Here is a 27272-nt window from a genome sequence, read left to right as displayed (position 1 = left end):
GAAAATGTTTATTACTTGAGTCCTACAGCCAGATTTCATTTAGTGAGGACTGCTGCCACAGTGTGTGCTTTGCACAGGACGTGGTATGAAAGCAGTTCAAGATGTCAGAGTGCCTGTTATGCTTGCTCTGCCTTTGCCCTCCCATCCTGCCTCCAAATCTCTGGGTACACTAAACTAGGCTAAGTTTCTCCTGGCCAGAACAAACGAACCTCAAGATTCACACTTCCCCTTCCCCAGTCTGCTGATGGCTATGCTGTAGGAGCCCCTTCCAAGACATTACTGCAGCTCCACAAACCATTCAGAGAAAGTTTTGATAACCACCCACACAGGAAACACGGTGTATCCCATGACACTGCAAATCAGAGCTGGTCTGACACATCACAACAGGGACATCAGCATGCTGCCTGCACCAGTGTGGGGCTTCTGTGGCCAGGAAAGGAAGAGGGTGAAGGGGAAGAATGGTCAGCTCTCACAAAACTGCCAAGATTAAGACAATCACAGTGAAAACTGCAAAATACTGTTTAGTGCTCACACAGTCTAACCTCATGTCAGTTCCTGCATCATCCTCATTCCTCTCCTACTGCTATCCTCCTTCCATGTGCAAGTCTCCTTAAAACGGCACTGCAGCACACTCCCTCTGGGCATGTGAGAGTTTAGACTTCGAGCTTTACAATTTCTTGATATACCAAATATTTGCCAGTAGAAAGCCAACCAGGGTATATTAATTCTATTTAATTAATTAATTACCCATCTTCTGGTCAATGGTCTTTTTCAGATTGGCCCTACCAAAGAGATGCTGACATACAGTGAGACAGCTACTCCTACAATGAATGTATATAGCCATGACCAGAGCAGGCTGCTTTACAAAAAACATACTCTGTAAAGCTCAACTAAATTCATACTTTTCTTCGTCATAAAACAGAGCCAACACTACTAAGAAAGATATGAAGCAGTAAACATTCATTTTCAAATTAAATCTGCAAATGATTGTCACTCTGCTTGTCACTCCTCAGGTAAGAGTTCTACTTTTAGAGCTTCACAAAACCCCTTCACAAAAGCAGTGTAAAAAAACCCACAGTTCTCAGCTCTCAGTTCCAGAAAATTTACACATTGTGCAGAATTTGAAAAGGTCTAGGTCAACTTTCAAATCAGTTCCTATAAAATGACACAAAATCAATAATAAGAATTAAGAAAAAGCAGTCTTCTGGTAAGGAGTCAGAGGAACAATTATGGGCCCAAGCAGGAAGTTTATGGCAGATATTATTGATGGGCCAAGGTGAACGAAGATTTGTTGGAAGCTGGAATGAACTTCAGATTTACATGTTTCAGATGTTTCAGATTTACAACCGAAAGTCACTCCCGAATACACAATCATGGGGTGGAAAGACAGGAGATGGACATTGACAATACAGTAAATACAGTAGTTAGGTTATTTAAAAAATTAAATATTATACATAAAAAACATCTGAATGTGATTTAGAACTGTATGACCACACATATGGTCTTTACTGAGGATGCCAAGACAAACTGAAACTTCCTACCTAACCTTACAAATGTATGTCAGGGTTGTCACAGTAATATTTTCTCTACTACTTTGTATGTAATTTTCTAGTTTATTTTCCCGAAAGCTAAAAAAGCAGAAATTCCTGTACTGATACTCACATGGCCTCCACTCAGCTTGCAGCATTTAAATCCATCACACAGATCTCTGCCTGAGCTGAGAAACTAACAGACTTTCAAGTTCTTTGCAAACATCTCAGTTTGCCAGTCTTACCAGGCTCAAAACAGCCCCCTGCCAAAGCTAACTGTTATGTTATATCTTTCCTCAAACACTAATGCTTCTTCACAAACTGATAGTCCCAATCTCCTTGTCCTAATATCTTAATGTCCTCCATTTTCCCTGAAAAATAGCTAACTTCAATGCTAACTAATCCTAACTTCAATGTCCTTATTTTTCAATCCTCTACAGTTTCCCACAGTTTGTTTTCTGTCTCCTTTACACAGGAATCACCTGCAGGCAGTAGACTGTTGAGGCATTGATGGTACAGAAGGGAGAAATTCCTACTCCTGTTTCAGATGTTTCAGCTTGGCCCAATATGCAGAATCCAAAATCCAGCAGAAAATATGCAGGAAATTCTGAGTACAGTAATTTTACGACTATAAGGCGCACCCTTTTCACTAAGATTTTCCCCGGAACCCGGAAGTGCGCCTTATAGTCCGGTGCGCCTTATCTGATGGACAAAGTTCAGAAATTTGCCTACCTGGAAGTGAGAGCTGCAAGCCGCAGAGGGAGCCGGCAGGGCCGTGGCTGGCAGGTGGAGGTGGGGCGGAGCGGCAGCGGGCACGCCCCGGCCCCATGCAGGCGGGATGGCCCCTCCACAGGCACGCCCCGGCCCCGTGGAGGGGGCATGGAGTGGCGGCGGCCACAGTCCGGCCCCGGAGAGGCGGCACAGAGGGGTGGCGGCCATAGCCCGGCCCCAGAAAGGCAGCATGGAGCAGCGGTGGGAATGCCCCGGCCCCGCCAGGTACAGGCGGGCCTGGGGGCCCGAGGCACCCCTCCTGCTGGGTACAGGCGGGCCCAGGGACCAATGGCTGCCGGGTTGAGGCAGGGCCTTGGCCAACAACCGCGTGGGGGGAGCTGGGGGTGGAGCCTCGCTGCAAAAAAAAGTGCGCCTTCTAGTCCAGTGCGCCTTATATTATCTCAAAGTTGCAAATTTTGCCAACTCCCCGGGGGTGCGCCTTATAGTCCAGTGCGCCCTATGGTCATGAAATTACTGTACCTGTTAGATAGCAATTTACAGCCATGCTACATTCCTATAGCAAATTAGACACAGACGAATAGACAAACACTCATTGAGCATACAAATCCTCCTCCTCCTCTCTTATTTCATTTCTTTTTTAACAACAATAGCAAACGCAGGTGAAAAAATATGTAAGTTTTCTTTTTTTTTTAATATATAATTTATTAAAACATAAGCAAAGTAAGTGGTATGCTTTCCTTAGCTTTGAAAGAGCAGATCCAGGATGACAACTGGCATGGATATTTAAGTGCTACATAGCAGTCTGACAAAAGTAATTTGGTAAACAATGCAACAGACAGCTTCATCAGGTCTAAAGGCAAAACCTGTTCCTCCAAGTTCATCTTTGAACTCCCTGGCAAGTACTGCTGACAAGTCACTGTACTTGGTGGAGGAACTCTCTAGAATAAGAAAGGAGAGTTACTAGCAATGGAATCAGGTAACTGTAGCAAAACGAGACCAAAGATGAAAAGTTACCATCTACCCATTACTTTTGACATGGAAATGGTACACAGACACCACTACTGAAGAAATATACTGCTTTCATCTGTATTCACAGACTCACAGAATATTCTGAGTTGGAGGGGATCCAAAAGGATCACCAAAATCCAACTCCTGGCCCTGCACATGACACTCCAAGTGTCACTCCATGTGCCTGACAGCACTGTCCAAACACTTTTTGAACTCTGTCAGGCTTGGTGCTGTGACCACTGCCCTGGGCAGCTGTTCCAGTGCTCAACCACCCTCTGGGGGAAGAGACTTCTTAATATCCAACCTAAACCTCCCCTGACATAACCTCAGGCCATTCCCTCGAGTCCTAGTCACAAGAGTGAAGAGATCAGTGCCTGACCCTCCTCTTCCCCTCATGAGGAAGTTGAAGATTGCCATGAGCTCTCCCCTCAGTCTCCTCTTCTCCAGGCTGAACAGACCAAGTGACCTCAGCTGCTCCTCACACAGCTTCCCCTCAAGGCCCTTCACCATCCTCATGGCCCTTCTTTGGGCACTCTCTAACAGCTTTATGTCTTTCTCATACTGTGGTGCCCAAAACTGCACACAATATTCAAGGTTATACTAACTGTTGATTTTACAAGTTAACTTGCCCATCATTGTTCTGAACAAACACACTAAACAAATGTTAATACTTTACATGCATTCAAACAAACAAAGTTAGTATTTGTCTTCAGTTCTCTCTGAGTTACAGACATGATGACTTGAGTCCATTCCTATCCAAACCAGTATATCCAAGAGTAATACATGTCACCTAGGATGACTGCTGGTTCCAATAGAAATTAAATCTTGGCAAGTACTGACTTCATTCAAGATCTTTTAGTAAATTACATGAAATCTTGGAGAGGATAAAAGTGAACCCTTTTACTTAGTAGATTGAAATATAGTAAGAAAGACTGAGATTTAGGGGTATATCATTTATCACACTGTACTTATAATCAGAAAGAACTCCAAAAGGTACCTTCTCTTGTGAACAACAGGCTCGTTCTCAATTTAACCAAAAAAATAATATTGTATTTCTGGACCAATTTGGTGCTTCCTGGGTACATCCCATTACAATGCACAAATGCAGCATTAGGAAGGAAATAGACCAGAGTAAGATTAATCTAATTCTAACCCAAGAGCTCTTTTATTTCTTGCTCCAGGTCTCTCTCTCTACTTCCTCTCTGAATCTTTCATTAAATACTCTCTATTTTCTGTCCATTAAAAAAAAATTCAAGTAAAACTTACGAACCAAGAATGTCACCAGACCACCACAGTATTTGTGAATATGGTTAATCTTCCTACTTTGGCAGTCCTGTTCATCTAATTATGTTTCTATTCTTAATTGATATCATATATTTGGCTGAATTGTAAACTGTGCTTCCAAATTTCACAGGAGCATTGATGAGTGTTCATGATTTGTGATTATGTCTCCATTGTGCCGGGTTCTAAGACCTGCCTTAAACTTCCTTCTCCCAAACAGCTTAATATTCTAAATACAAACTGACATCACTGTTTATCAAATCCTGAACTCCACCATTTTTCTATTCTCAGCTCTGCAATTGTTTTGCTCAATTTGGATTCTGCTAAAAATAAGCACGAAAATGTAATAATTAATTTACATTTTTATAGTTTTCCTTGTCATAGGATGTCAACTCGTCTCAGATGTGAACATCAGCTTCTTTTTCATACAGGGTTTTTACCTTATCTAGGAAGATTATGAGTTGTCCAAGACCACAGATAAGTCCATGGGACAAGTAAAGATATCTGAGTCTTTGAACATGGGACTGCACATCCTCTTCCTCAGTTGTGTCTTTTCTGACCAACACTAGATTAAATTCAGTTACAGCTGGATTTAGAATATCCCAGAGCATGAAGTCCACCTGTATACCTTCCATTACGTACCATTTTGAGATCCCTTTTTTGTCTTTACTCTGCTACGAATTTGAAACAAATTGTTCCCATATATTTTCCTTTTACATTTCTAAAATTTTGTTAAACACTATGCAAAGGGGGAAAAAAAAGAATAGGAAAACCCCAATAGAACAAATCTGACTGTGAGCTGACTGCCTTTTCAGCATTTCAGTGGTGTCCTTAAAAAAAATACAAGGAAAAATAAGATACTCTTGACATATGAACATCACAATACATCTTGTGTCTCTGCTGACATTTTTTCAAACATTTTTCCATACAAGTAGGGGCATATGAAACCAATTTGAATTCCTTCCTTCATAATTTTACACTACATTTTTCCCTCCATGAAGTATATATAAAATCATTCTCCCAACTCAAACAGAGAAATGTCTCAAAAGTTAAAATTTAAAATTAAGATCTGTAAACTGCAGGTCTCAAAAGTGCTGTTTAATTTCAGAAGCAATTGTATCAGCAGTTCTGGAACACCCACAAGCAGGAGGTGCAGTTTATTAATATTCCACAGAACAGGCTATACATAAGTAGTACACATTGCCCAAAAAGCAATCAAGTCTTTCCCCTTCATAATGGAATCTGCTTTAAGCTTTCTCCAAGAAAAACAAATCTGGATCCTATATGATATTTACTACTGCACACTGATACCAGAACTCTGTATTGATCAATGTGATTTCTTTAAGTTATAATGCAAGCTTACATTCCCCTCTAGGCATCTCTCTAAGGGAACAGAGCCATTGGCAATGACATTTTCCACAGAAATGCCAACTGATACCAAAATGACACTGAGTAAGTGACTACAGGCTGCCAAACTCAACTGAAAGGTCGATACTGAAAAAGATGTTCCATTTCATTCATAGTTCAAAAGACTACAAAAACATGATCAACACAAACTCTATTGAAAAGGCAAATAAAAATTCTATTTTGGGTGCTTTATGTTTGGTATAGATGCACCTCAAAGTAATTGCTTTTCTTTCACTGTGCTGTTAAAGTTTTGCAAAGCTCTACAAGAGCAATCAGAACTGCTTTAAATGTAGGCTCAGCTAACAGGCATGATAGACATTGCAAACACACACTAATACAACTAAAGGAATACTCACCTGTTCTACTGTTCTACTAAGTACCGAAACTTCAGCTAGAAATGTAAATTGTATTACTACATTTCTCAGTCTTCTGTCAATGTACCTAACTGGAAAGAAAAATACTATGACTTCCTAAAACTGAAGAAACATAGCACCAGAAGCCTCAGGGCCCCAAACAAAACTGTGTGAAACTGAAGTTATGACTGAAAGTTTGTATCAGTAACTTAGGCGTTAACCAATTTTTTCACCAGCCCCAGAAAAGACAAGGTTTGATTTCCCACTGTCTTCTATTCTTCAGACATACAATCCCAGCTATGAACTGGTTCTCTGACGGTCTCTACAACAATCCCACATCTCTCGATCTACCCCAGCATTTCCTACATCCCATCCACAATATAAGCGACTACAGGCAGGGCTGTGCCACATCCTCCTTTCTCAGGCTGATTAAGCAAAAAAATTAAAAAATTTTAAAAATAAAGAGTAAAGAAAAAACCTAACAATATTTCTAATTATCCTGAAATAAATTATAAACACAGAATATTCTGAGTTGCAATTAAAATGAAAGCTGTCCTAAAATCATGAATTTTCAGCCAAGAGACCACTGTGATATTTACTTTTAGCCTATGAAAACTCATAAATTTCATATAGTAGTTCCTACATCACAATATATAGCATAAATATATAAATACATTTTTCTGTAATTACGTCTGAAATTAAAAAGCCTTAATCTATCTTTATTTTGTTATCATTTAATAAATTTTGACCTGGCAGTGACACGGGCCACAGCATTGCTAGACAGAATACTAGAGCTGAGGAATTTACATTCATTCTGTCTATTTCAATTACTACAGAGTTTTTCCTTGGGGGAAGAACAAGAGAAATTTACTTCTTGTGGCATAGTCCTCATATTTTCCAGCAATCTCAATCTATTTCCATTCATTTTCCAGTATTTACTTTGCAAAAAAAAATTTCATAAAGAGGAAACTGAACTTATGGCTCTAATTCTGCTTGGAATTCTGTGTAACGAGTTTTCACATCCCTAGAGATTTCCATCACTGTCGGTAGAGCAGTCTACATATATATTTTTATATAGAAGTGTATGCATCAGCAGAGATCAAATTACCTTTAATTACCACTTAACTGTAATCATATCAACACATATGGAGCAAGAGTACAGCCCAAGCATCTTTAGAGTAACTTAAGAAACGTAACTAATTAGCTCTGCCTTTAGAAAGTGACAAAATATAATTTTCTCATAGGAATAATAAGACTTTTGTTTTCATACTTTCCAGGTTTTTTTCATGTAGTCTCTACAACTACAGTCCTGCAATGAGCTCAACACAGGTCAAGATTTGCCTTTGTTCAAAGTACTAAAAACTTCATAGCACAGGCAAAGTCATGCACCCTTATGAATTTCCTTACAGGCGCAATGCTTAATACTGTGACCAAAATTGTACACAACAGGAGATGATGAATACAAATAACCTATCTAATTTACCTATCTAATTACCTATCTAAACACAAAATATCTAAAGGAAAAAAGTACATATCTCTAAAGTGGTATTCACTAGAAATTGTCTTTATAATTTTGAACAACCCAGAGACTGCCCAATGCATAGAAACAGACCTGATTTAAACCTCACATTAGACTCATATTCTACTTATTTAAATAACTAACAGGTTATACATGATTCACAAAATAATGACTTGCATTTTGCAACAGCTCTGCACAAAAACAGCCTGAGTGCCAACCAGCAGGAACTTTAGAGCCATCCTCTGACTGTGCAGAAAATAAAAGTCCACTGCCCATTTCTGATCCCAGCTCACAAGAAACAAATTACTCCAGTCACTACCATGTGGAATTTAACCAATTTTTAATTATCTTTATGAGAGAATGTTTTACATTATGGAAAAAATACAATGGATGTCTCAATGTTCACCAGTGATTCTATAAAAACATTGTCTTTATTGCTTTCAAAAGGAAAATTTATATCCCTGTGAGCAATTAAATTAGTAACAGAGGGTCAGCACTGGCATCTATTGTCATTGCAACAGTCATAAGCACAATAAGCATCTCAGCAGACTCTTAAACCACTTCCTCTCTCTTCTTGGAGCACATTTTAATTGCACAAATTCAATACTTATGCGTCAATTTATTTTGAATGTTAATCTTTTGAAAATCAGAGCTAGTACTACAAAAACTGCATTTGATGAAAAAGTAATTTGCATGAAAATGCCAAAAGGCATATATGAAATGGTATTTCATACACCAAAACAAAATTACAAAGCTTCTTCAAATGAATTGCATCCATTATCTATATAAAACCAGACTATAATAGGACAATTTTTCTCTTTAGCAAAAGGCACTTAAATTGCAGTGTAACTTTCATTTAAGAAGTTTAATATCATTTCAGTATTATCTCATATATTGACTTTGAACTGACCAATTAAGCACCAAAATTCTTCTTTTTCTTTTACCAATTAAAATATGGAAAAACATTTGGCCTCTATGTCTGTATACGTCCTTTATTTTCACCATTTATTACTAGGGGGAGAAAAAGGGATATTTTTGCCTAAATTTTACCTTTTCCTTATAATTCCAGCTTTAAAAACTGAGGTAGAAAAATGGAAGTGGTTTCTGCAAGCAGAATGGAGAATCCATGTCATTCCAATGTAAGCGAATAAAGGTATGTGACTGATGTGACACAACGTAACATTTTAACATCCTTCTTAACTTTTCTAGTAACATTTGGTCATTAAGCAATTCACAAATATTTTCCTTATTTTCCAGAACATAACGAGCTAGGAGTTGTTTTGAAAATGCATTTACACTTTTAAAGCCCTTTGAAATCCTTAATGACTTAGCTATAGAGAAGAATTTTCTCCTGAGTGCCCTACCTCTGCTCTCCCATATCCCAGTCTCCCTTGCCCAAAGATTCCCATCTTCAGACACCTGCACAGTTCTATATGCCCTGTAACCATGAGAAGCAGTTTCACTGATGTGCTGATCATCTCCCCTACAAAGCAGGGGCTTGGATGCTGTAAAGCCTTCTGGTGTTGCAGAAAGGTCCAAAACTGAAACTCTGTTACTTCAAAGTGCTCTTGGTGTACAATAAAACTCCAGTTCCATGCTGGAGGCAGATTTTACCTACATGAAAAGGTAGGAGAAAGGCAACTAGTAAATTCTTATGGGTTCACAGTCCTTACAAGCAGGATCCACTTTTAGCTTATATATAGACAAATGAGAAAATGACCAGATCGTATTTCAGGAGAATTTGATTAATACCCTACATGAGAAGACATTTCTTGCTTTCATCATTAATTCTGCGCACAGTGATGCACCAAACCTTTTACACACCTTGAACCAAAATTATCAAAGCACTAACATAAAACAATCTCTTAAGAGAGAGGAATCAGTGATGAATATTAGGGGTGAAGGAGCACTAAACTCTGATATCCTCTTGGGCAGCATCTTACAGATAGTGACTAAATCATTATCTTCAATTTCACCTTTCATGAAATTGTCTCCAGAGACACAGAAATTCTATTAGTGTAAACTGAAGTAAAACCTAATTTAATTATATCGGCTAAACATTTAGCAGGGGGATCTTAAACCAGTACTGTGAAAAGTACAGTAATTTTGTGACTATGAGGCGCACCCTTTTGACTAAAATTTTGATCGAAACCCGGAAGTGCACCTTATAATCCGGTGTGCCTCATATACGGACAAAGTTCAGAAATTTGCCAACCTGGAAGTGCAAGCCATGAGCCGAGCCGCAAGAGCTGTGAGATCCGCGCCAGCCAGCACTGGGTGCAGGCGGGAGTGCCGGGGCCCGCAGCATGGGAAGGGCGCCTGGGGCTGCGTTTAAAGGCTACACTGATCCATGGAAAATGTTTGCAAATTGAGCACCTGCCAGTAAACCCCACAATTGCACAATTCCGTTACTAATCCTTCACTTTGTTGTGTGCGGATCCTCACTGCAAAAAAAAAGCGCGCCTTATAATCCGGTGCACCTTATATACGGACAAAGTTCGGAAATTTGTCGACACCCAGAAGTGCGCCTTATAATCCGGTGCACCTTATACTCGTGAAATTACTGTACTTTTACAACCCATCTCCATTAACTTCCTACTTCCTCATAGACATTGCACATACAAGTCAAGATTCACATTTCTCTTCAATCAATTCAGAACTTCATTGTCACATAAAAGAGAATCCTGTCCTCTCCCAGTCTTCCCACACAACTTACAAGTGTTAACTCTCTGCACAGAGGGATAGGAACATCCCTGGTACAGTCACAGCAGACAGCAATAGCATCTCTTTAAAAAGCAACATTATGTTAGACCAGCCCAAGACAAATGTTACACCACAGCCTGAAATGCATCCTTATGGTCAACCATCAATACTGTATACATAATCTACCCTGCAGAACAGCAAGTGTTCCACTTCTACAAATTTTGTTTTTTGCTATCCCTAACTCTTGGAAACTGTAGGTAAGTCTGTCTTGAATCTACCTGCTCTGTAACATGTTGACCAGTTTTTCTACCATGAATCCACAAATTGCTGTAAAACATGAACTTTTGCCCAGAGAAATATAATGATTACTTAGCCTTATAAGTTCATACAAATATGAACATTTTCTGACAATCCTCATGGTTAATCATCCATGGTTAATTATCTTTGCTCTTGAAAACATTCCCTTTAATTCAAACTTGAGTTCATCTTCTAGACAGTAGATCTTAGTTTTGCTTTCTTCAACACATACAATTTCTTTCTCCAAACACCCTCTCTCTTCACAAGATCTTTCAAGTCCATTAAATCCTTTCAATATTTTATTCAACAGAAACAAAGAAACAAATAAACAAACAAACTAAAGGATTAACCTAAGGACTAAAATCTTGCTTTAGATCAATCCTTTAGCATTTCTCCAAACCTTCTCTATGTAGTTGAGCTTCTCAAATGTATCCATCAGAACTGAAACTCCTGCTTTCTAGAGACAAAAAACAACAGCTATAGGTTCATACCTGTAAGGACTGTGGAACTCTTCTGGTCCCTTCATAAGCAGCTGATACCTGCCCTGTGTATCATTTTACTATTTTCTCCACTGAAGTAGTTACATCCAAACTCACATTCAAGAATCATACTGTTAGATTTCCTATTTGTTTGTTGAGGGAAATTGATAGCTCTTCTAACTTAAATGCTGAAATACTAAAAAGTGTATTAAAAAGTATAGGTAACAGTGAATGGGGAAAAAAAATTCTTATTTCACAGTACAGTAAATTCACGAATACAAGCCGCACTGACTATAAGCCGCATCTCTGGGTGTTGGCAAATATTTCGGTTTTTGTCCATAGATAAGCCGCACCCGAATATAAGCCGCTTTGTCATTCGCAGCGAGGACCCGCGTGCAATTACTAACAGAACCGCTGGAGGGCGGGGTTTACTGGCTGAGCTAAGGCTGTGCAGGCTCGGCCCGCTAGGGGCCGCTGACGGGGCCAGGTGGGCCAGCACGGTGCTGCAGCTTGGGGCCGGCCGCCGCTGCCACTGGGCTCGGTCACCCCGGGTCGGCGCTGCCCCGCGGTGGCAGGCAGGGACGGAGCTTCCCCCGCTCCTACGGCAGCGGCGGCGGGCGGGGACGGAGCTTTCCCGTGCCCGTGGCGCCGGCGGCGGGCAGGGACGGAGTTTCCCCGCTCCTGCCGCCGCGGCGGCGGGCGGGGACAAAGCACCCCGTCGGCTCCCCGAGCCGCGGCAATGGCTGCGCGGGGCTCCCGTCGGCTCCCCGGGCCACAGCAATGGCGGCGCGGGCTTCCCCCCCCCCTCCCCGGGCCACGGTAGGGGTGGCCCGGGTCCCCCCTCTCCTCCCCAGGCCGCGGCAATGGCGGCGCCGGGCCCCCCCCGTCTCTCCCCTGGGCTGTGGCAGAGGAGGAAAGAGAGCTCTCCCGCCTCTCTCCCCGCCCCCCGTGCTGCCTACAGGGAGCCAGGCTCCACCCGCAGTGCAACAGAGTAGTGATTTGTAACAATCGCAAAATGCCGACTTTGCAGCTGCTCGGCTCAGCACTCTGGCAGGCACTTCTGAGGTTGTATTAGCCGCTCCTGATTATTAGCCGCATTTCCGGTTTAGCAGCAAAATCTTAGTCAAATTGGTGCGGCTTGTATTCGTGAAATTACTGTAATCTACTTGCTTTGCTTATGCAAGAAAGATAATTTTAAAAACTATATAAGAATATATCACAGAAATATCAAGATTATTTAAATCTTTTTATTTACAATTTCTTTGCTTTGTTTATCATTTATCTTAGAGATGATGAACAGGAAGGCAATATTCATTTATCTATGGAGTCATGCCAGTAATAAGGGAACAATCTCAGAACAAAAGAAAATCACCCCAGGAGATAGAGAAACAACATGAATTTCAGATTCTTATACATTCTCAAAGTAGTTCTGCAATGTTTACCACTCCTTATAGCAGAATATAAATTATAAGCAGCATATTATAATCAAATGCATTCATTTCATGAATGCTGTTTAATAAAAAAATAAGAACCTTCTAATTTGTAATACAAAACAATCAAATTCTGGCTCAGCTGCTCAGTGGTCAGAACACTTAATATGTCTGTGAACATGTTACAGGTCAATCACAAAGTCAAAAGCGAAACTCTTTTAAGGGGAAAAATATAGATTTGCCAATGACAGTAAGACCGGATACAATGATTATTCTGAACAGTAGTTTAACTTTTTTATCAGATTCTGCAGTTGCTCCATTTTTATTGAGTTATTTGAAAATGTCCAAAGAAACAATACTTGGACATCACAGACACTGTTCTGTGCAAGCCCTTCATATGTCACTTAATTTCTGCACTGACAATTGTTCATGTGCTGAAAGACCCAACAGCAGTTGATGTAGGGAGACCTTATAAAGAGCATTTATTTCTCCAGCTCTCTCTGTTCTTGCAGTCAGTAGAGATTACAAACCAATTAAGCAAAGGATAGGCAAAGGCCGAGTAAGTTGGACAGTTTAAAGAAAAGATGCCCTAGAGATGTTGGGTGCTCTACGAACACAATTACAAACCTCCTATTTATAAAAGGATCATGTTCTGGTTTCAGCTGGGATAGAATTAGTTTTCTTCTTAGTAGCTGGTACAGTGCTATGTTTTGAATTTGGTGTGAGAATAGTGCTGCTAACACACTGATGTTTTGGTTCTTGCTAAGCACTGCCACTGTAAATCAAGGATTTTTCAGTGTCTCATGCCCTGGAAGCAAGAAGGAACACAAAAATCTGGGAGGGAGCACTGACCCAAAGTGGCCAAAGGGGTATTCTACACCACAGAACATTGTGTTCAGTGTATAAACTGAGAGAAATTGGCTGGGAAGGAGTGATTGCTGCTCAGCTGGGTATCAGTCAGCAGGTGGTAAGCAATTACACTGGGCATCACTCATTTTTCTTGGGGTTTATTTCTCTTTTTGTTAATTTCCTTTTTATTGTTATTGCTGTTGTTGTGTTGTTGTTACTGTTTTGTTGTTGTTGCTGCTACTATAATCATTATCTTTGTTGTGTTTATTGTTATTATTTACTCTTTTTTAAGTACTAAACTGTTCTTACCTCAACCCATAAATTTTGCTTTTTTTCTGATTTTCTTTCCTATCCCACTGGGGAGGGCTGCAGGGAGTGAGTGGCTACATGGTAGTGAGTCACCAACTGGTGTTTAAAAGAGTGACAATAAGGAAAGAAGCATAAGTTAGACCTCCCATATGCAAGCTACCACGAGCACACACAGAGAAGACATACATAAAAGCTTTGAAAGATGTCAAGAAAACCCAAAAAAATTACTGTAGAAATGAAATTGAGTACCATGATGATGCAATTCTAGCCTTCAGCAGTTGTAAGCCTCTCTTTCTCATGCAGATGTTCACTTTGTCTGCAGCTTCCTTGCATCTCTCTGCATAGCACAAGATGGCATTTTGTACTCCAAAGCCCTTCACTGAATTCAAGTACATTAAAAAATTGCAGTCTCCAGATGGTAAGAAGTTTGGCACAGAATAAGACAGAGGCATGCCGCAAAAAAAGGTGAAAAAGTCTCAAGTCCTTTAAAATATTGATGGGAGAGAACATCTCTTGGTCCCACACCCTATTAGCCTGATGCTGAAAGAGGCAGGACACAACAGGGTTGCATTTTAGAAGTGTTCTCTACAGCACATTGATCCATATACACGTATACAACATTGATCCAGACCATGTCTCCTCTAAATAAGAATATTAACTGCATTCAACTACCTTTAGGAAGATACAGTCTATTTAAATCCACAGCCAGGAGACTGTGTCACATCTCTGTCAGGACTGCTGTCAAGTCCCAGCTTTATTGATATATTTTCCTTGTGCAAATATCTCTGTGCAATACTAAAACCATTTCTTTATCACAGATGAATGAATAGCTATTGCTCCAGCAGCTTAACATTATGTTACAATCCCCAGGATCATTTCACTTGCTCTCCCTTGAACTCTACTCAGCTGTTTCAAATCCACCCTGCCATAGGGACACCATACTCTGGTATCAGCCCTGATTCTGTACAACCTCTGCTGAGAGTATCCTGCTCCTTCTACCCAGGGCTGTCCTCACTGACCCTCCAAGGATATCACCTTATTTGCCCCACTGCTACAGAGACAAAAACAACTAGAATCACTCCTACATTTTTCTGGCTTTCAAATCCAGCTCTCATCCTGTGATAAGTATCATTTGATTTTCAGGTTCACATACTGATTATTTTACATCTGACTATTAAAAATAAGTATTTTCAGACTTTGACCATTTAACCCAGAATCTGAAATCACTCCATAACGGTATTTGTTGAATAATCGCCAAGTTTCCTTTTACCTTGGGGATTATTTAACTTTGTTGCTATAATTAATTTCCCAGCAAACATCTTGTTCACTAGAGCACCTACAAAATTAGTTCAAGTCTTTTACCAAGGACTAGACACTGGGAAAACTACTAAAAGCATCCCATTTGAGATTCTCCTTTGATAACAGCTACACCTTGAAATCTGCCAGTTGGCCATCTGCCTTATGCCTCACTGACCACAAACCCTCTTTAAACAGTACTGTGGTCCAGCTCCAAGTATCTCAAGGAAGTGGGATGGACACATCTTTCTGCTTCATTCCAAAAATACTGTAACTTTTTATGTGTCGCTGCAACTTTAGACAGCCTAAATCCCAAATGCAAAATTAGACCTTACTTAATTCAAATACAAATTCAACATGTAAAAACACTTTGAAAAATTGGAAAGGATTGGATTAGAAACCACATTCCATTGACTTGAAATAAGAATGTTGGCAGAAGTTATCTTGGTTATAGCTAAAAACTACATTTTAAAATGATCCTTTATTTTAAAAGCTTTATTATTTTTAACTCCATTAGCGATTTATAATGGACTCTTTCACTTTTTTTTATCTTTTGTATTTAGGTAGTAACTTATATTCAGCATCAATTTCTTTCCATCATCTATTATATCAGTGTTTTAAATTTTTTATTTTTATAAAAATATTTTATTTAAAAGTTTTATCACTACTTCTATATAAATACAGAATTTAAGAGTCTGTAGTACTGGCTGAGACCAAAGGTCCATCTGGGCTAGTGTTCTTTATCCAAAAATGGCCACAAGCACTATCTGGAAGCAGTATTGACACGATAAACATATATGATACTTCCCCTATATACACATTCCTTGACTCCAGTTGTTTCCAGTCTGGTGTATTTGCTGAACCTGGTGTGGGTGTTTCTCATTCCACAGCAGAATTTTTTCTCAGCACTTGCCTTATCCTTGAACTAATCTAGATTTTTCTCACTCATATAAGACTTCTAGTACAAAAATACGTCATTTAATACTTTCCACAAGGAAGCATCTCTTTCTGCTTGGTTTGTTTGCCTTCTGATGAGCTTCATTTCTTAGTTCCTAGTTCTTCCATGAGAAGATAGAGATAGCAGTCACTCCCTCACTAGACTCTCTATTATACTTTTGTAGAGCTTTCTACACCACCTTTCTGAACTCTTAAACACTTTTTGTCTACATTGAAGATTCCTATGCCAGAACTCATTCATTCCTCCAATTAAATTTAATCATCCTTAGTGATTTTCAGAACTGTTGTTTTGTTTTTGTATTTTCTAACATACCAGAACCAAAAACATTTCAGTAATTTCACGACCATAAGGCGCACCGGACTATAAGGCGCACCCCCCGGGAATTGGCAAATTTCACAACTTTGTTGATCATATAAGGCGCACTGGACTATAAGGCGCACCTTTTTTTTTTGTCTCGAAGATCTGTGCTGCGCGCAACAAAGTAGCGAATTAGTAACGGAATCCCCATCGTGGAGCTTACTGGCATGTGCTCAAATTGGAAACATTTTAACAGATTGGTGTAGTCTTTCAAAACAGCCCCAAGCGCCTTCCCCATGGGCGGGGCCCGGCACTCCTGCCCGCCCCCGGCTGGCGAGGCAGGGCTCGCGGTTGTCACGGTTCAGGGCAGCCACGGCTCACACCTCGGGGTTGCTGCGGTTCAGGGTGGCTCAGGACCGTCCACAGCTCCGGGCGGCACAGCGCTGCCCGCCCCGTCTCTCCCTGTGCGGCTGCGGCTGGCCGGGAGCTGGGTGGTGCCTCTCAGCCCGTGCGGCCGGCAGGGGCTGGGACTGTGGGCTGGGCGGTCCTGCTCAGCCCGCACGGCTGGCGGGGACTGGGAGCAGGGGTTGGGCAGTCCCGCTCAGCCCGCACAGCCGCTGCTGGCTGGGGGCTGGCCGCTCCTGCTCCCTGCTCGTGGCTGGGCTCATGGCTCGCCCTTTTTTTTTGCAGCGAGGAGCTGAGCCGCATGCAACAAAGTAACGAATTACTGGCAGAGGCTCGCCCTTTTTGTTTTTTTTGCAGGGAGGAGCTGAGCCGCATCTAACAAAGTAACGAATTACAGGCAGTTTGCAAACATTTTTCACAGACCGGTGTAGCCTTTAAACACAGCCCCAGGTGCCCTCCCTGTGCCGCAACCAGGGCCAGGGGCAGCTCCCTCCCTCCCCCTGCGGTTCCTGCTGGCCGTGGCCGCCCACTCCCGCCCCTCCTCGCGACTCAGCGTTCCCGCGGCAGCGCCCCCCCATTGCGGCTCACACTTCTGGGTTTGCAAATTTTGCAACTTTGTACATCAGATAAGGCGCACAGGACTATAAGGTACACTTCTGGCTTCAGGGGAAAATTTTAGTCAAAAGGGTGCACCTTATAGTCATGAAATTACTGTATTCAAAGTCTGTGTGCAAAAGGGACTGCCACAGATGTATAATCAAGGTTTCTTTTCTTTCATTTCCATCGCTTTCCTATTTATTCCTAACGTTCAAATTGGTTTTTAGGCTGTTACAAAGCACAGAGATTGTGTTTTCAGAGGAGCAGCTTATGAGAGGTAATGATCAGTGCAGAGGCCATTATTTTATAGATATAAGCTGTACATACACATTTATCTGAACTTACAATCACATTTTCCATTTCATTTTACACTTATAATTAATTTATTTCTTTTTTTTGCTTATTCACATTCTGTTCTTGCCCCACCTTGAATAACTTACACACAAAATTGTGTTATCCCCTTCATGAGGTCTTTCATGAAAATCACTTCTTAACCAAGACTGATTCTGTTTAATGTCATGTTGCATTTCATTGCAAGTTGGTTACAGTTTTGTCACATTTTTTAAGTTACAGTAATTTCACGACCATAAGGCGCACCGGACTATAAGGCGCACCGCCCAGGAGCCGGAACATTTTGCAGCTTTGTAGATCAGATAAGGTGCACCAGACTATAAGGCGCACCTTTTTTTTGCAGCGAGGCTCCACCCCCAGCTACCCCTGCGCGCTTGCTGGCCGAGGCCCCGCCTCAACTCGGCAGCCATTGGCCCCTGGGCCTGCCTGTACCCGGCAGGGCCGGGCTATGCCCACCGCCGCTCAGTGCAGCATCCCCAGGGCCCCGCTGTTCCAGGAGTTCCCTGGCGCTCCGGGTGACCCAATGCCGGCAGGCTTGCCCTGTGCCGCCGCTGCCCCGATTCCAGCTGCTTGCCCCCTCCCCGCGCGGCAGCTGCTCCGATTCCGGTGGCTTTCCCCCTCTCCACACGGCGGTCACTGTGATTCCGGCGGCTTTCCCCCTTCCCGCGTGGCAGCCGATCTGAGTCCGGCGGCTTTCGCCCCCCCCACGCCGCGGCCGCTGTGATTCTGGCGGCTTTCGCCCCCCCCGCGCGGCGGTCGATCCAATTCCGGCAGCTTTCGCCTCCCCCACACGGCAGCCGCTGTGATTCCAGCGGCTTTCGTCCTTCCCGCACGGCAGCCAATCCGATTCCAGCGGCTTTCGCCCCCCCCCCGCGCAGCGGCCGCTGTGATTCTGGCGGCTTTCGCCCCCTCCACACGGGGGCCATCCCGATGTCGGCGGCGAGGCCCTGATGCCGGCGGGCCGGCCCCGCGCGGGGGACGCCCTGATGCCGGCGGGCCGGCCCCGCGCGGGGCACGCCCTGATGCCGGTGGGCCCGCCCCGCGTGGGGGAGGCCCTGATGCCAGCAGGGACGCACCAATGCCAGCGGGTCGGCCCCGCGCAGGGGATGCCCTGATGCCAGCGGGCCGGCCCTGCGCGAGGGGGGCCCTGATGCCGGCAGGGACTTCCTGATGCCAGCGGGCCGGCCCCGCGCGGGGGAACGCCCCGATGCTGGCGGGCCAACCCCGTGCGGGGACGCCCTGATGCCGGCGGGCCCGCCCCTCACGTGGGCCATCCCGATGCCGGCGGGCTCGCACTTCCGGGGTGGCAAATGTCGCAACTTTGTAGATCAGATAAGGCGCACCGGACTATAAGGCGCACTTCTGGTTTTGGGGGGAGATTTTAGTCAAAAGGGTGCGCCTTATAGTAGTGAAATTACTGTAATTGTTTTAAGGTTTGCAAACAGGGTCTTTAAAAAGTCCAAATAGACACAGAACTGCCTGGAGTAATGATGTGCTCACACATACATACTTCAATCAGATCATAGCCATAATAACTCCCAATTTTTAAATTGCCAGTTCATTCTTCTCCTCTATCAGAGTAAAAATTGATATCAAGACTCCTACTGACCAAGGGCTGGTTTAATAAGTTGTCATCTGTTTAATTTATAAATTGTCCTCAGAGAGGTTTAACTTGGCAACTAAAATCTGCTTCTGAATAGTTATACAGTTTTCAATTAGCCTAAATGTATCTTAATAAACATTTATTTAATTCTTAAGACTATTTCTTAGTATTCAATTTTTTAGTATTGGCCATAAAAAATTAGCAGCAAAAAGCTATTCTGGCTAGCTCTTAAACAGCAACATTTCTGAAAAATACAAGATACTTTACGCCTCTTACATCAAGGACAAGCCTACCTTAAAGGATCTCATTTCCTTTAAGAAGGAAACAAACGGAAAGGGCCAGAAGGAAGCTGGCAGATAGTCACTGTAGAATACTGATGAATGACACTTTGTTCATGCATTCTTTCTGCACAGCCTTACATCCAGTTTAATAACCTTAAAAGTTTAATAATGGTTATTTCTGTGTGCACTTGTTGATGTGAGGATCTAAAATACACAAAAATGGACAACAGCACTGCTTTTTTAAAATATACCACGGATTTGTTTCACTACTCAAAGAGATCTCACACTATCAATGTTTCCATTCTTAAAAGATACTTTCAAAGTAAAGTTTACTTGCAGACATCTCCTCTCAGTTCTGCAAAGTAAAATTTTTCCATGCTATTTTGCTCTTCATATACATAACCCCTCCTTTTAGATTTCAGTATTTAAAAACCTTGAGAAAATTATATTATGATTTAGGGGGTTTAAATTGTTTTTTCAAGATAGCACAGATTGTCACCACATTGACTTTTAGCAATTTTATCAATAGAATTCATTTATTTTTATTAAGGCTACTTTTTAATGCTCTGTCAAGCAGGTTCCCACAGTGGAGCTGAGAATCCTCATCATCGCTACTATCATAATTTCCATAACAGAATTACAGCAAAATATATTGAATTAAGATATGCTGGATTGAGTCAGAAAGTGCAGGAAAGAATAAAAACTAAATAATAATAAATAATAATAAAAATTTAAAAATAAAAAAATAAAGGAGTGTTTAAAATGCCTTGATTTCCTTTGTGCTAATTTACAGTAATTTCACGAATACAAGCCGCACCAATTTGACTAAGATTTTGCTCCTAAACCGGAAATGCGGCTAATAATCAGGAGCAGCTAATACAACCTCAGAAGTGCCTGCCAGAGTGCTGAGTCGAGCTGCTGCAAAGTCGGCATTTTGCGATTGTTACAAATCGCTACTCTGTTGCACTGCGGGTGGAGCCTGGCTCCCTGTAGGCAGCACGGGGGGCGGGGAGAGAGGCGGGAGAGCTCTCTTTCCTCCTCTGCCACAGCCCAGGGGAGAGACGGGGGGGGGGGGGGCACCGCCATTGCTGCAGCTCGGGGAGGAGAGGGGGGACCCGGGCCGCCCCTACCGCGGCCCGGGGAGGGGGGGGGAAGCCCGCGCCGCCATTGCCGCGGCCCGGGGAGGGGGGGGGAAGCCCGCGCCGCCATTGCTGTGGCCCGGGGAGGGGGGGGGAAGCCCGCGCCGCCATTGCTGCGGCTCGGGGAGCCGACGGGAGCCCCGCACAGCCATTGCTGTGGCCCAGGGAGGGGGGGGAAGCGCGCGCCGCCATTGCCGTGGCCCAGGGAGGGGGGAGAAGCGCGCGCCGCCATTGCTGCGGCTCGGGGAGCCGACAGGAGCCCCTCGCAGCCATTGCCGCGGCCCGGGGAGCCGACGGGAGCCCCGCGCTGCCATTGCTGTGGCCCGGGGAGCCGACGGGAGCCCCACGCAGCCATTGCTGCGGCTCGGGGAGCCGACGGGGTGCTTTGTCCCCGCCCGCCGCCGCCGCGGCAGGAGCGGGGAAACTCCGTCCCTGCCCGCCGCCAGTGCCACGGGCGCGGGAAAGCTCCGTCCCCGCCCGCCGCCGCTGCCGTAGGAGCAGGGGAAGCTCCGTCCCTGCCTGCCACCGCGGGGCAGCGCCGACCCGGGGTGACCGAGCCCAGGGGCAGCGGCGGCCGGCCCCGAGCGGCAGCACCGGGCTGGGCCACCTGGCCCGTCAGCGGCCCCTAGCGGGCCGAGCCTGCACAGCCTTAGCTCAGCCAGTAAACCCCGCCCTCCCGCGGTTCTGTTACTAATTGCACGCGGGTCCTCGCTGCGAACGACAAAGCGGCTTATATTCGGGTGCGGCTTATCTATGGACAAAAACCGAAATGTTTGCCAACACCCAGAGATGCGGCTTATAGTCAGTGCGGCTTGTATTCGTGAATTTACTGTAAGAGTATTTCTAACCAATCTGCCAAAGCTAAAGATGTATGAGGGGGAAGTGTGGAAAGTATCTGTCTGAAAGCACAGACAAAGCAGAGATGTTAGCAAAACCCTGTACAGCAACAATACTCAGGACACCAGAAAGAAATTTAGTTTGAAAGACAAAGGAGTCTTTATAGACCACCATTTCAATAAGCAATGAGTCTTTCCACATCTAGATTATAAAACCAAATGTAACCAAGGAAATGCACAACAAAAAGGAAAAAAGGCAAAAACATAGATTATTGCTAGCCATGTGGCCGTAGGTTACTTTTAAAAGAATTATCATTAAACAAAAGGGAAAAGGGCACAATTTTTTCAAAGTTAGCTACTCACTTAAGAAGGGAGCACACTAAACATTAGTGCACACTAAAAATTAGATTTTAAAAAATGTTGAGTGTCTATGGGGACAAGGTCTATCAAGGTTAACTGTTGATAAGAAAGATTCAATAGCTTTTAGTACTTTAGTATTTTAGTAAAAAGCGTTGTTATCAAACAATACAAAAAGCATACTTGAAAATTCCTCTTAATACACAGCAAAGCATTAGTTTATTCACCTCCAGAGTTCAGGGTCCACTGTTTTCATTCAGAAAGCTATTAGCTACAGGGGACTGCAAATTTCCAAGGTCATTTGGAGCAATAGCTCTAACATAAACAAACTTTGCTTAGCAATTAAAAATATGTCTGCTTCTAGACAAGTAAGGATTGCATGACTGCATTTGAATAAATAAGCCATGCTTTCTGTTGTCTGGTTTGATACTGCTCTAATAGCATAGAAATGCAACAGTCCTTTTGTATCAGTGCAAAAATGCTCCTGAAAAATCTAAAAACATTAAAAATATTCTATAGTTTTTTTAGGGAAATTGTCACAGTTCATACTTGGAACAAGCACAAGCACACAGGCTTAGACTGCTACTAGTCTGCTGAAGCAGAATCCTTACATGGTCCTAAAATATTGTTTGTAAAATGAACACAGGAGAGGAAGCAATGTGGATCTAGGGTAGCAGGAAAAACATAAGACAAAATAAAACCAAAAAAGAGCAGCAGGACATCCCCTCACTTTCAGGCTTACACACAAGTTAAAGGATCTCCCTTTGTTTTACAGTCTGCTGGTCAGGCATTTGGAGCTGGCCACACGGATCTAGCAAGGGGTTTGGCCTCCCCTACTCTGATAACTAAATGTCTTTGGAACACATACACAGATTCATTGTTCCAGTACACCAATATGAGAATGCACTTGTGCTTCTACATTTCCTGGCACTTTTGTAATCAAAATAACAAGCTAATATGAGATTAATCCCATCCCAAGAAACACACTCTATCCCCATGAAATGTTACCAGAGAGTCTCAGAATGCCACCAACCACTGAGTTGGCAGAGGACAGTCCCAGGTTAAAAAGGAAGGCGGGACAGTAAGAGCCACATAAGAACACCTCACTGGCAAAATTGGCCAAAGATGACTAAGTCAGATCTGGAAGTTCTACCTCTTGCCTCCAGCGAAGAAATCACTCTACAACCCATCTATCCATGATCTGGATAGAACTGAGTTGGCAAAAAGGAACTTTGTGACTGTCTAGATTTCTTTTCTTATGCTGGGCATCAGCAGAATGAGAGCTTCAGTTTTCCTGGTGGAGCTGGAGACAAAGGGAAGGAGGGAGAAGACTCCAGTCTGTAAAACAGACAAATTCCTGATCTCAGCAGTAAAAGATACACAAGACCTTGAGCTATGGTCCTTCACACATTAAACCTGGACCCTCTTTGGTTTTCATGTACAAATGCAGCATTTAAAGTTACAGTTGATATTTCAAATCTAAGTGTCTGCCACCCATCCATTCTCTTCCTGAATGCACACCAGTTTTATTGTGCATCCAGTAGGACTGAAGGTGATCAGCATGTCACTTTCCTCTAATATTATGAACTTCCATGTGATTTCCAAAATTCTGCATAAAATTGGTTTAACTCATCATGTACACAGATGCATGATCCATGTTAAAGATTTTCAAATAGGGACTCAGAGCTGAATTCTGCTTTGGGTCTATGAAACTTTGTATTAGTTATTCTGATTTCTCTCTCTTTCCCTCTCTCTTCTTCCTACTTCTTTCAGCTCATGAAAAATAGGTATGCAAAGTGAGACTTTTCCAATGGCAGAGATACATAGGCAACACAGACAGACAGCAACCTACATGTGAAACAAGTGCTCCACACAATAGTCTATCACACACTCTGAGCAGAGAAACAGGGTTGTTCTCACTTCCTTTATGAATAACTTTGAAAGGCTCCATACCTCCACACTGCACAGAAGCATTTGCAAAATTTCAGCATCTTTCAAATAAAAACTATCCAGGAAATTCTTAACTACAACAGGTCAAACCCAAGAACTACATCCATATCTATAGTGAATAAGAAGAAGACTTTTAACAAGGTCTTTAAATTTTACACTGTTTCACATACACCAAGAAAGGAAATACAATTACCTGAACTTTACAAAAAGCTGTATGAAACCAGCAGGCATGGAATATCTCAAGCCTATCAGCATACATGACATGTCACCACATGATCCTTTTTTCTCAAAACCATTTTTTAATAATCTTTTATCAAGCAATGTACTGCAAATCCTTGTGACAAAAGTTTTCCATTGGTATTTTCTATAGTCACCAAAATTTCCAACATGTCTGTTATTATGCAGATTTCTATGTGCCCAAACTCAAAGAAGCTAGGAAACCAAAGTGGGCATGGCAGCCACAGAGAAGCATTAAACAAGAATAAGTTTTATGTATCAAGTTAGAAAATATGTTGACTGATCCAGGAATTGCAAATTCAGACAGGTAGATCAGCTCATTGCACAAATAATTTAACAGGTTGTACTAGCAGCAGAACGATGCTGAAAAATACCGAGAAGGACCTTAAGGGGCTGACCATGATTAATTTTATTAAGTGACTTTATTAATGAGTTATGGCTTTTAAAAAGTTTCTCTATGTAAAACTAATCATGTTTGAGTTCTGGAGAGATAAGAGGGAATTTAATATTACTTAATGCAAAAATATGCTCTTCAGAGAATTTCTGCTGTGAGTTATAAGTTTGATAGTTGGAAAGAGATGTACTTGCATATCCAAATTAATCACACAGTAATTTCAGGCCATGAAAACAGCCATGAAGAAAATCACATATAATCCTGAAATTCATCAGGAAAGGTATTTTTAAATCTCACAATAGCATGAAAAATACTCTCAGCCTCTGTACTCAAAAAAAGCGAGTTCCCATCAGAACGGGCAGAGTCAAGACTTTGTGGAATAGCGAGACTTTTGCAAAGGCACATGAAAACTACTTACTTGTTCAGCTTCACATAACAGAAGTGACAGAATGACATCACTCTCAACACATCATAGAGGCAGAAGTGCCATGCAAACAAAAAGACAATGGTCGCCCTGCCATAAAGAACGATTTTATGAAAATTGGATGAGGCTTTTTACCTGCAGCAGGTGAAATTAAGGAACTGTCTTCAAAAAGAGTAGGCCAAAGCTGTATTTATTTTAATAGAGAGTTTGACATGGGTTTTGAGCATTTTATATGATGTGCCTCTCCCAAAGAGGAGACTAGAGTTCCCTCTTATACTGTTTCCTGTGTTCCCAAGTTACCAATTACAAAATTCACACACACAAGTAACAAAAACCAGCAGCCATACCATTCAGCAGTTCTACCATTTTCTTGATAACTTCAAAGAGTTTTCTGAAAGCCCTTCAGTTCTGTTTCCAAAGGCACAATTATTTATATTGTATAGGAAAGGAACTGAAGTAACTTGACATAGGCAACAAAGAATGCCATCAGAAAGATCAGAAATAAAGACTAAACTTCCCAAATCCAGGTGTAGTACGATGCATTGCCCTGTCTTCATACAAATCAGTGATGGTTGACCCAATCACGTCTAAGAGAACTTGTCTGACAAACAAGAAACACCTCAGGAAACACCTGGATAGACACTTAGGGAAAAACATCTGAAGGCTTTCAAGATCAGGTTCAAAACATGCATGACAAGCTTTCTGTGAGCAAATACTGATGACAGCTAAGGACCTGCCTCAGTGGCCCTTAAAATGCAATGTTCTTAAGTGCAGTGAGTCAAAGCGCTCATTCAACAGGAAATAGTTCCTGAAACCCCGCTCCTCTGTCCAGCCAGGTCTTCAAAACCTGTATGAAACAGCCTAAGAAAATGGCTCAATTTCTGTGCATATCTGAGAATAGAAACCAAACACTGAGCAGGAAACAGGTGAACAAAAGCCAGATCCAGGGGATGCATTCTAACAGCCAGCTTTATTAGTTTGACAGAGAAGGACAGTGTGCCTCAGTTCTCAACCTTCACGTTATATTTAGAGTTATGTCAGAAAAGGTCATGTTGCAAAATATAAACAAATTGTTCGCATGAAGCAGATTTCCTAGGATTCCCCAACTTCCTCATGCTGTTCTGAACCTTAGGAATATCTTCTCCTATAGACACAGGCCTACCAGATAACTCCTAAGCCTCATTTATAGCTGTGGGATATATTCAATTCCCAAGTCTCATTTATACATCTGGCATATATTTATACACTGCCTCAAAATCAACAGAAATCAGCTAAATTTCTAGCAAACCCTCCCCTCCCCGCACCCCCCCCCCCCCCCCCATGTCTCACACACATAAAGGACTGTGTGCTTATCTTCTGCAGATCCAGACACAAAAAATCATGTCAAAATTCAGTTCCGACATCAGACAGATGCAGTATGGCATCCCCAAAAGTTCAGAGCCAGCATACCGGATGTGACAGCTCTCACAGATATCTCAGTTATCTGCTGCCAACATTTTGAGGCTTTATCAATTGCAGCCTGCCTTACTGGTTATGCACCAAGCTTCCCTGTCAGGGGTCTCTGACCAGGCTAATTTTGCAGATGGCAAAAACCACCTAATCAATCCCTGTCTTTCTAAGTCCTAATGGAGCACCTGCACATCCAGGCATGAATCTTCCTCCTGACATCCTCCACAAACATAAATTACAAGTTTAGTGCATGCACCAGACAAGTCTCAGTGACCCCTTGACAGGGCAAACAGAGGTCATGCAACAATCTGATTTCAGCACCCGCTATTTCCAGCCTTCCTCTTTCTGAATTTTAAAGCTTGGAGTTGAAGTTAGCATCACACTTGGTCTCAAGGGAACACAACTTCGAAGTGATTGTGAAATGAAGTCTCATTTCTAAGCCTGATAACATAAGTAATGTTTCCATTAGAAAGTTCTGCAGTGTAACAGATCTCTAGGATGAAATGGTTCTAAGGACATAAAATCCATATTTTACAAGAGGGGGAAGCAGCTATGGCCTAGCTCTACTCTAGTCCAATGGACTGGATACACTTTGGTGGTTGGAGTGCATCATGCAGTTTATGAATTCACTTTGTGTGTTTCAAAAGGGTCCTGCATTGCCAAGGTAAGTGTGGTAACATGACAAGGAGATTCACTTGAAAACCAGTAAAATGCTAATGGGGTCAATGCCATCTTATTTATGACTAATACCTTGTCTGTCAACTGCTGTGCCATGCAAAAACACTTGCATGCGTGTAAGGAA

The 27272-nt window shown here is 42.5% G+C and overlaps 1 protein-coding gene across 11 annotated transcripts in view; it reads right to left on the bottom strand.

Moving 5' to 3' along the window:
- NEBL (nebulette) overlaps positions 1-27272 on the bottom strand; it is a 268259-nt gene that overhangs the window by 111292 nt on the left and 129695 nt on the right. The window lies entirely within an intron of this gene.

Source organism: Catharus ustulatus, chromosome 1 (genome assembly GCF_009819885.2).
Source record: "Catharus ustulatus isolate bCatUst1 chromosome 1, bCatUst1.pri.v2, whole genome shotgun sequence".
Lineage (NCBI taxonomy): Eukaryota > Metazoa > Chordata > Aves > Passeriformes > Turdidae > Catharus > Catharus ustulatus.
The sequence above is the reverse complement of the archived record's forward strand: the minus strand, read 5'-3'. Positions and strand labels throughout refer to the sequence as shown.